Source organism: Vombatus ursinus, unplaced genomic scaffold (assembly GCF_900497805.2).
Source record: "Vombatus ursinus unplaced genomic scaffold, bare-nosed wombat genome assembly UNPS02008805.1, whole genome shotgun sequence".
NCBI lineage: Eukaryota > Metazoa > Chordata > Mammalia > Diprotodontia > Vombatidae > Vombatus > Vombatus ursinus.
The window spans coordinates 4,535-16,240 of NW_020948583.1; the positions used below are offsets into that span (position 1 = coordinate 4,535).

At 37.6% G+C, this 11,706-nt stretch overlaps 1 long non-coding RNA gene across 1 annotated transcript; it reads left to right on the forward strand.

Annotated features, from left to right (window-relative positions):
• Window positions 1-1,928: 1,928 nt before the first annotated feature.
• Window positions 1,929-9,688, forward strand: LOC114034253. The gene is made up of 3 exons (XR_003568077.1): window positions 1,929-2,000; window positions 8,575-8,730; window positions 9,595-9,688. It is a non-coding gene; the product is annotated as an uncharacterized LOC114034253 (long non-coding RNA).
• The last annotated feature ends 2,018 nt before the right edge of the window (window positions 9,689-11,706 follow it).

Here is an 11,706-nt window from a genome sequence, read left to right on the forward strand (position 1 = left end):
TCCAACAGCCTCAAGGTGGCAGAGCAGCTGTTTGATCTCTTTGATGACGTAGGTGTCAGGGCTAGGCAAAGGTGGGGGGGTGGTCCAGGGTCAGGGGCTAATGGGAAGAACTCAGCTCTTAACCTGAAGTCTCACTAAATCATATTAGCTTCCTGGAATAACAGGCCTTTCATTTATGGCTGGTCTAGAATACTTCACCTTGGCACCAGGGTGTTACCTTGAAGTACTTTCTTTCTTCAAGACAAAACAGAACATTTTATTGATGCCCTTTGTCTTTACATCACAGTCATACCTGGAGGGAAAAAAGCCACAACAAATCTCTCTTTGCCATGAATTTTCCCTTATGGGAAAAAAAAGAAAAAAAACAAAAACAAGTACATTTGATAAAGTGACATTGTGTAAAGCCTTGTCATCTCCTCAGTCCTTTGGCTTTCTTCCATGAGGAAAAAAATACTCTTCCAGTATCTATTTCCAGAAAACTTCTTTCTTTTTCCTATTACTAATATTATTACTAATAGCTAATAATAGTGTTTTTATTCATAAGTTTATTCATAATTTTATTTATATATTATATATTTATATAGTATATATACATATTTATAAACTTATTCTATTTATAATTATTTATAATTTATAAAGTTTATATAGTGTTTTACAGTATATAAAGGACTTAACATATATTATTACTCAACATTCCTTTTAGTGATCATTTAACTTATATAGTGGTAATCATTATGTACATTATCCTTGGTTTCTTCTTACTTTGCTATATATCAGTTCATATTAAATTTGCCATATTTCTCTAAATTTTTCCTATTTGTTATTTTTTACTGAATAACTATTCTATTCCATCCATAAACCATAGTTTTTTAAGTGTTCTTTAATCAATGAGCACCAACTTTCTTTCTAGTTCTTTCCTACCACAAAGAAGTATGAATATGTTGGTATAAATTAGACCCCTGTTTCAATATTTGACTTTCTTAGGGCATATGCGTAATAAAAATATTGCTGACTCAGAGAGTAGAAACAGTTTAATAAGTTTTCCTGCATAATTCCAAACTGATATCCAATATGTTTGGATCAATTTACAGCCCAACCAAGATTGTATTTGTATGTATCTGTAGTTACTTCAACATTGACTGTTGCAATTTGGGGAGAAGATATATATGTTTGTATGTGTATTGTGTGTATACATATAATATGTATATATGTGATAAATGTTACATGTCTATATATAACATGCATATGGGTATACACACATATGTATATGTGTCTATGTGTGTATGTACACATACATGGGGTGTGCATATATGTGTGACCAAAAACCATTCTCCATTGATAAGTGGTCAAATACATATGTAAATAAAGATATAATACATATACATATATATATATATATATACTACACATACACCTATATAGTTTATCAGTTGTGGATATAATTTGTTGGCTTATGTTTGATGAAATTATTTCCCCACTTTACAGTTTCTCTTCTTTGTCTACCTGCATTTATTTCATTTATGCAAAAGCTTTTTAACTTAATATTTTAATATCTCCTCTTTCCTGGTTTTAAAACAGTCAACAAGCATTTATTAAGTACTTGCTGTGTTCCAGTCACTGCACTAAGCATTGGGGATAAAATGAAAGTAAAATTAGTCCTTGCCCTCTAGAAACTCACATTCTAATGAGGGAGGCAACATGCAAACAACTGTGCACTAGCAAACTATTTATAAAGGAGGTAGAAGGTAACTTCAGGGTAGATGGTATTGGTAGTTGAGGGGACTAGGAAAAGCCTTCTAAAAAAGGTAGAATCTGAGCTAAGTCTTTAAGGAAGTCAGAGAAACTGACTGGGGGATGTGAAGAGGAGGAGCATCCCAAATACGGAGGGCAGCCAATGCAAAGCAAGGACTCAGACAGGGAAGATGAAGTTCATGTGCAAATCAGAGCAAGTAAGATCGCCGCGTGCGTAGTGGAGAGTCAAGTATGAGAAGCCCGGAAAGGTGAGAAGAGACTAATTACGAAAAGCTTTAAATTCTACAGTTAATCATGGAGATAATAGGGGACCATTGGACTGAGTGCGGGGTTGACATAGGTGCAGGAGGGAGAGGCATAACCCTTAGGAAATCCACTGCAGCCGCCTAGTGGAGGATGGATTGGAGGAGGGAGCCCATGAGGTAGGGAGACTGGTTAGAAGGCTATCACAATAATCCAGTGATGAGGGCCTGAACTAGGGCTGTGGATGTGCCATAGGACACGAGGGAACTTATATAAAAGACCTCATAAAGGGGGAAATGACAAAATTTGGCAGTAGATTGAATGACTGTGGTGTGAGACTGAGCATGGAAAGACCCACCAAGAGCCTGGGTGACTAGGAGAATGGTGATGCCCACACCAGTAACAGGGATGTTGCTTCTCAGTTGCTGGTGCACTCCCCAAACTACTTTTTATTTACTTTGTATATATTTGTATTCACTTTTAGGTATTCATGTCATTTCCCCTATCAAAATTCAAGCCCCTTGAGAGCAATGAGGGTTTTTTGTTTGTTGGTTTGGTTTTTTTGTCTTTATATTCCCACAGCCTAGCACAATATCTGGTACATAGCAGGAGCCTAATGTATAATTATTGAATGAAAGAATGTTGCCTATGTGCCAACCAGCACTAGCTTCTCATAGACTTGGATTCATGTTTATGAGAACTGTTTTTTGGTAAGCAGACCATGTATGGCTCAAGTCACTGTGCCAGTGTAATACTGGAGACCTCTAAATTCAACCTGCTGTGATTAATCACAAGATATTGTGATTACAATATTAACCGTAACATGGGTAGACTACAACATAGAACCAGTAATTTAATTGAAACGGAAAAGGAAACCAAACATTAAAATACTCAACCATTCCTCAAATAAGTGGATACCACTCTCCAGTTCCCCAATTTTTTGCCCTTTATACATTTTCTTGTCTATATCTGGTGAAAACAACCCCTCCTGGCAGTGTTCTAACTTTCCTTCGGACCTCAATCAGCAGCTCTCTTGTCTGGGTCATCCTGTTCTCTTTGGCTTACGAATTGGGAAGCTGCTGTCCATCCTTAGGATTGTACTCTTTTCCTTCTCTATTCTTCTCACCATGAAAATGTCTCAAAAGAATGTGAATCTACCCCCTGCCCTCAGACTTGACACCTGGAATCTCATGGGCTTTTGATGGGATGAGAGGTATTGTAAAACATACTAGGAAGTGTGTAATATCTCCTTTTTTAAAAAAACTCCTATTACATAGATTAATGATCATTTGAGCTCCAATTATAATGGTGGAAGGCTTAGTGGGAAAAGAACCTGAGCTGAAGAAAGAGAAGGGTATTTTGAAGGCATTTGGAATCATGAAGAAGTCCAGCCATTAAATTTAAGGAGGGAAATTTTGGGATGATTTAAGGAGAATCTGAAGAAGTAGGATTCCATCTGAAGGAGGAGAAAGGTTTAAGCCAGAGGAGAAAGAGAAGGACTTACAGAAGATCCCAAGAAGCAGAACCAGAAGGATATAGAATAAAAGAGGAGAAAAGGAAAGAAGGAAAGATGGGTATGCCTGTCAAGGTGCTGAAGAGGTGAGAAAGCAGAGTTCAGGATAAGCACAAGCAATGTGCTTCAGCAGTCCTTCAGAACAGCAGCTAGTAAGAACATCACACAATTGAAAATCTCACTTCCAGATCTCACTCAGAGCTGGGTGAATCTTGTAGTGATCTACCTAGAATGTGCAATGGTTGTATTTCTGTGAATGTTATGTATGCAGAAAGAATGGGTCACTCTCCTTCCTAGAAGAGAAGTTAACACTAAAAGGACTTTAAGGACACAAAACAAAGGAACAAAAACTTTGTTCCTTTAAGATATTCTTAAATTCCAGTCTTTCTATTAAAAGAACTTGTAGAATGGTTATCAATGAGAATGAAGTATCCCTTAAAGGAAGAGCCAGGGGGCAGCTAGGTGGTGCAGTAGATAGAACACCAACCCTGGATTCAGGAGGACCTGAGTTCAAATCCGGCCTCAGACACATAACACTTACTAGCTGTGTGACCCTGGGCAAGTCACTTAACCTCATTGCCTAGCCCCAAACAAACAAAACAAAACAAAACAAAACAAAAAAAGCATACAATGAAAGCAAGAGCCAGAAAAAGAGCTTCAGTTTTGAATAAAAAACAAAAGGGATAAAATTAATCTGCAGAGGCAAAAAGAAATGATGACTACCATCCTGCCATCAAGAAGTGGGAAAGTGAAGGAATGTGACAGAAAAGAAAGAAGAAGAAAGACCATGAAATACTTGGAAATAAGTAATCGATATGAGGATAGTCTCAAGGAGGATGGAGCTGGACCCTCTGCAGATGAAGTAGCCTTTGTCCTCCAAGGAATGGTGCGGTAAATCCTCAGGGATAGTTGGAAAAGAGTTCATACACTAAGGGTGAGAGGAAGAAGAAGGACTAGTGGAGGTTGGTGACTTGTCTGAGGGGCATTTGAGCCAACTATTCTCCGAAATGATAACAATATTAAAGGGGTTAGATAGATTCCCATGTATCCCAGACATGAAGGAGAATCTCTGAAGACTTACTAAGATGTATGAATACTGCACACTTCTGGTGATTAATTTGAGTACAAATGATACTACCCAGAGGAACCTAGAAGACATTGCTAAATATTACAAAATCTTGCACAAGAAAGTGATGGATTTTAGGGCACAGACGGTGTTTTCTTCAGAATGGAAAGACCTATTTGAGAAGTGAATAGTTTGATAAAGCCTATGATAAGGAGACATACACCCCAAATTTTGAGAAAGTAAGTTCAGAGAAAGGATAGAAAGGATCTCATGATTAAAATTTTACAAAGCAAGTTAACCTGAGAGGCATGGGAAGCTCTCAGTAATGAAATACTGAAGACTGAAAGTGAAACAATTCCCATTAGGAGAAAAGGAAGGAAGGAGGAAGCTATGTCCAGAGGAAGCTATGCTGAGGCATAGAAATTCGCTCACCAATTTAGATTTTTAAAAGTCATGCAAAAAAGCAAGCATAGGTGACTTGAACAGGAGTATAACTAGGTGTGGCAAGGCTCTACAAGAATACTGTCAGACACACTAGAACTCAGAAAGAGCTGAATCTGTTGAGGAAACAAAAAAAAACAAATAAAGGGGTGATATTTTCAGTTATATTAAGGGTCAAGAGAAAGAAAAGTGGGGTAAGATTGCTATTTGAAGGGGATAAGATGATGATAACTGATAACAGAGGAAAGGTAATTTATTTTGCTTTTCTTTCCTCTGTCAAGAACTTTGCACTGGGAAGGAAAAGAAAAAAAAAGAAAACAAAAAGGTCAATAGGGAGTTGATATCTAAGATAAGTAAGGATATAGTGAGAAATCTCCTGCTGACCTTGATGAGTTCAAGTCAGATAGCCCAGGTGACCTATTGAAAGAACTGGCAAATGAGATTACTCAACCAGGGTCAGTGATTTCTATTAGCAGAGACAATATCCATCCATCCATCCATCCACAATATATAATCTAATATACATACACACACCGATAAGTATATACAGATTATATATGAAATAAAAAAATCCCTAGGTAAATTAGGGGGAGCAGTAACAGCTAAGGGAAATCAGGAAAGGTTTCATGTAGATCAGGGATTCTTCACTTTTTTTAATGTCATAAATAACACCCTCTGGCAGTCTGGTGAAATCTGTGGACAACTTCTCAGAATAATGTTTTTAAATGCATGAAGTAAAATACATAGAATTACAAAAGAAACCAATTATATTGAAATATAGTTATTAAAATATTTTTTAAAAAAATTAGTAACTTCATGGATCTCAGATTAAGAACCCCTGATATAGAGGTTGCTGTTTGAGGAGAGTTTTGAAGGAAACAAAAGATTCTAAGAAGTGGAGATGACCTTGGAGTGCATTCCAGGTATAGAGGCACAGTAAATGCAAAGACACAGGGTTGGGAGATGGGGTGTCGTGTGAGGAGCTGTAGAAGGCCAGTCTGACTGGATTATAGAATGTGGGGAGGGGAGTCATACATAAGTAATAAGCTTAGAAAGATAGCTTAGAGCCCAGCTTGTAAAGGGTCATAAATCCTGAAGAGGGGTTTATATTTGATCCTAGAGGCAACTGGAAACCATTGGAGTTTATTGAATAAGGGAGTAAAACATGGTTAAATTTGCGTTTCAGGAAGCCCACTTTGGCAACTGTGGGGAGGATAGATCGGAAAAAGTAGGAACTTGAGGCAGTGAGATCAATTAGGAGGCTATGCTCATGGAAGGTAGCTAGGTTGTGCAGTGGGTAGAGTGCTGGGCTTGGAGTCAGACATCAGCGTTTAAATCTGGCCTCATTCACTTGCTATCTTTGTGGCCCTGGGCAAGTCACTTAACTTTGTTTGCCTCAGTTCCCTCATCTGTAAAATGAGCTGGAGAAGGAAATGGCAAACCACTCTAGTATCTCTGCCAAGAAAACCCCAAATAAAGTCACGAAGAGTCAGACATGACTGAAATGACTGAACAATGACAAATCTTTACTGAATGAATTATAAAATGAATGCCTAGTCCAGATGTGTTATGACCATGACAGAACAAGCCCAATGGGCCTATTACCTCCTTATTCTTGGAAGCTATGCTTTTTTTAACTCAAGATTTTATAAGTTATTTTACTGCCATGTCATATAGCTAGCTCCTATTGAGCCTGCAGTCATTAAAACCTCCAGATCTTTTTCAAACAAAACATTTTCTTCTTCTTTTTTTTTTTTTTGTCAAGGCAATTGGGATTAAGTGACTTGCCCAGGCTCACACAGCTAGTAAGTGTGAAGTGTCTGAGGTAAGATTTGAACTCAGGTCCTCCTGATGTCCAGGCCAGTGCTCTATCCACTGCACCACCACTGCCGCTAAACAACACATTTTCTAAACATGCCCTCCCCATCTTGTATTCCTGAAGACTGTCTCTTAAGGATTGTAAGAATATATATTCCTATGAAATTTCATCCTATTAGATTCAACCCAGTGTTCTAGCTTGTAAAGATTTGGGGGGAGAGAGGGGTCCTGTCTATATTTTCTAGTGTGTTAACACTTCCTCACTGTCAATTAAAACTTTGAGAAGGATGTCATCTATTCATTTGTCCAAGTCATTGATAAAGTGATTAAACAGCATATAGTTAGGCAAAGATCCCTGGAACACGCTACTGGAGGCTTCTTTCCAAGAAGATGTCAAATAGTTATTGACTGTTCTTTGAGTCCAATCTTTCAAATAGGTCCAAATCCATCTAATTGTGCCATTATCTAGTTCACAAGCACACCCAAGACTTTATTAGTAAGTGGATCCCCCATCCCCAACTAATTTTGGTCTCAAAGTTAATGGGCAATGTGTGTTCTTTTATTACACAGTGTTTTCCATCCAATAGCACCATCTGCTATTCTCATAATGACCACCATTCAAATCCCAGTAGCAAAATGGATCCTACCTCATGGTCCATTCCTTTCTTATCTTCTCCCAGAGTCACAGCCACACTCTGAATGCAAAGCTCATATACTAACTCATACCTCAAACAAATCAGTGAGGATGAGACCATCTGCATTGTCCTTTATAAAAACAAACTACTGTGTTAGGAGCTGAAATAGAAGATTCTTTGAACAAAGGTTACACATCTATGAAGCTCCTACTGTGTATAGGGCCCTATACAAGGTTAGGTAGGATCTCATAACCCTGCTCTCAAGAATCTTACAATCTATGACAAAGGAAAGTCATACAGAAATAAATGTACTTAAAAGGAGAGTAAGAAATATGCAAAGAAATCCAAGGAAAGGGTTATGAGATATTTTCAGAGGGAGGGATTGTTAAATGGAGCTGAAATCTACCTTTCACCATTTCCATTGAGCTAGAACAAGTTGCCATAATGTACATAATTATAGCTTTGAATAGCACAAATTTGAATATATGTGACTACTTCACAGAATGTATTATTCGCACTAATCAGAACATAGCTGTATACCCAGTTGTCTTAGTACTTCTCTGTGGAGTCAAGTGAAACAAATTAATCCCTTTTCTACATTTCTAATAATTTGACGACAGCTATCATAATCCTAAATTGTCTTCTTTCTATAGTCTAAACATCTTCAGTTCCTTCAATTCAATGCACTATGGCTTGGTTACCAGTTCCCTCCACCTATTGGTCACCCTCCTCTGGATATGCTTCACCTTACCAATGTCCTTCCTAAACTTTGGTGTCCAGAACTGTACATAATACTTTAGCTATGTTCTGAATAGAGCAAACAGTCAGACCATTACTTCCATTTCTGTCTAAGATTGCGTTCCTATTTTTCAGCTGCCATATCCCACTGTTAACTCTTATAACTTGCAGTCTTCTAACACCCTCATATCCTTTCCCCATGGATCCTTGCCTAACCACTATTTTAAATCAGTTTTTGTTTTCCCAACACCCAGAAAGAAAAAAATCCTACCTGTCAATGCTAAATTAAGCCCAAAGTCCATAGATGGCACCATTTCATTTGTCCTTTCAAACCTAACATTCGATTTTAGTAGATTTGTCCTCCTCAGGAGAGAGACGAGGTTCGAGGAGAAGCCATCTTCCTCTATGGAGACGTGATCTATAGTGGTGGGAAGAAGTATGAGGAACAATTGAAGATACATGCTTTTCAGTGCCTGGTTCCTCTCCTCTTCCATCTGGCTGACCCTTGCCCAGAGGTTGTTGTGGTAAGAATGGATCATTCACCTGGGACTTTCTGGGAGCCTCTTGTGAACCAACTTGTGAGCTCAGCTACTCTGTGGGAAAGATAGAAAAGAGGAGGAAACAGTCTCTGTCCCTGAGGTAATTCAAAGCTTACATGGGAAGAGAAGATTCACTCACAGGCAGCTGAGAAAGGTACATCATATATTTTGTTGTTATTCAGTCATTTCAGTGTATCTGACACTTCATGACCCCATCTGGGGTTTTCTTGGCAAAAATACTGAAATGGTTTGCCATTTCCTTCTCCAGCTCATTTTACAACATCATATATGCCAAAATTCAAAATGCTTGTCATCTACTGAAGGAGTCTATACATGAGAACCATTATAGTGGGTCAGAATAGTAAAGAAAGAGTTCTTAAGGGATATTGAGTGGCTTTTGGTTGAGCAATGGGAGGTAGAAGCTCATTCTAGATAGAGAGAGTAATGGGAGATTATGAAAGGGGGAGGGGTTGTGGAAACCAGAGCTACAGAACTGAGGCTGGTGACAGAGGTTCTTTGACTGAGAGAGTCAGCTTCCTCCCCTTCCTGTGTTTTTCCTTCCTTTCTGCTCCCCCAGTCACCCATTAGAATCCTCTCCTGTGCCTGGAGGGAGACCTAATATACTAGGCACCCAACAATCACTTGGTGTCTTGTGGCACTTCCTGTTATGTAAACCTTTTCATTGTTTGCTTTTCAAGTGTGCTTAGGAAGGGGATAGGGAGCATGGGAAGTGACCCCAGAGTCTCCAAGGCAGTAGGGTTGGGAAATTGGTGGTAGGGATGAGGAAGACTATGGGGAGGTCTGCAAACCAAGACTCTGGTGTGATATTTCTTTGCTTTCTCCTGGCAGAAGACTAAGTCCACATTCATGCGTCTTGCCATATTATTCAACTGGGGCTTTCGGAAAGAACTGTTCAATGCATTGGCCTGGCGTGAGGGTCTGGGAGCTGAGAATGACATCTTTCTCTACATGGTGAGAGGACTAAACTTTCCTTCTGGAATTTGTGTGGTCGGAGGTGGAGGTAGTTAGGAGCAGTGGGCCATGGATTTAGAGAGATGATTTTCACCATGAAACATCTGACATTCTTCTGCAATCCTTTTATTCCTAATAGTCTTTTATGAGGAAGAAACAGTACAGGACAGAGTTTAATAGGCCCATCTTGTCCCTCTTTAGACACTAACTCTCTCTTAAAGTGGCCTTTGGCTACTGTTGGCTTATTTTGAGCTTACAATTCATTGAGCCCCCCACATCTTTGTCTGATATAGTCATCTCGGCAAACTTTCTTCATCCTGTTCTTATGCAGGTAAGTTTTGAAGTCAAGTGTAGCACTTTGCATTCTTCTCCATTAAATTTCATTTTATTTGATTTAGCCTATCATTCTTTCTTTTTTGTAAATTTCTTTATTCATTTTAAATACAAAATGAGAAAAGAAAAAAAAACATTTCCATGTACATGGCAGAATATAAGAGAGGATTCAATATAAAACAATAAATGTCCATTTCAAGAAAACCTATATAATAAATACTATACATTGTTTTCAAAGCTACTCAGCTTTTCTTTGATTCTTTCTAGGTTTTCTTTTGTTCCCTGCTATGTACCTTTTACCTTATTTTTCCCTCCCTCTCCCTATCCCCTGCCCTAAAGAAAGTTACAATTAAATGCAGATAGATATAGATACAGATATATCTATATAGATATCTATAAGCATTCACATATATACACACATACACTCATACACATATGTGCAAGTCTGTAATATGCATATTTCCACTTGTCATCTCTTTCTCTGGAGGTATAGCACCTTCCTTCATTGGTCCAAGTCTTTCCATGTTTTTCTAAATCAACCAACTCATCATTTCCTTCACCACAGCAGTATTCCAACACAATCACAACCTGAGATATTGTCTATGAAAGTTTCCAAAGTTTCTGCATTTCTTCTATTCTTGGCTACATTGGTTTTATTTATGCAAGAAAATTTTAATTTAAAATAATTTAAATTATCCATTTTACACTTCAACAATGCTCTCGCCTTATAATATAGTTTAAAGACCATTTGCTGAATTTCCTTCCTTTACATCTTTTTTCCCTGGTTTCTTTGAATTGCTAGCCTTTTGTTCTTGAAATGAACTTTGCTATTAGTTTTTTTCTAAATCAGTAAGATGACTTTTTAGTAATTTAATTGGGATGTCATTGAATAAATAGATTAGTTAAGTGGAATTGTCATTTTTTATTATATTAGCTTTACCTACCCATGGACAATAAATATTACTCCAATTATTTAAATCTGACTTTATTTGTATAAAAAGTGTTTTATGTTTATGTTCATGTACTTCATGTGTCTGGTTTAGCAGGTACACTCAGGTATTTTATATTGTCCAGTTATTTTAAATGGTCTAAAACAATATTGAATAATATTGGTGATACATAGTATAATTTCCCTATCTTTCTCTTTTAATTAAATCTATTTGAGCTTTAACTTTGTCTGAGATCATGATTATTACCCTTGCTTTTATTATGTAATAAATTCTACTCCAGCCCTTTATTTTATCTTTGTGTGTATCTCTCATTTTTACTGTGTTTCCTGAAAACAAAATATTGTTGAATTCAAGTTTTTAATCTGCTATCCATTTCCATTTTATGGGTAAATTCATCCCATTCATATTCTAAGTTATAATTACCTCTTGTCTATTTCCCTCCTTCCTATTTTTCCTCACCATCCTTCTCACCCTATTTACCCTATCCCTTCTTACTCCTCTAATTTATTTCTACCTGCTACTTTGCCCTCCTATTCCTTAACCTACCCAACCCTCTAAGAGTCCCTCCCTTATCCTCTCCTCCATCCCATCCCCTAGCCTTCTTATTTCTTTCTGAATTTAGAAGACTTTTATACCCTTCTAGATATATATGTTCTGTCTTTCACCCTTTCCTGATGAAAGTAAAGTTCCAGCCCTACCTGCTCTC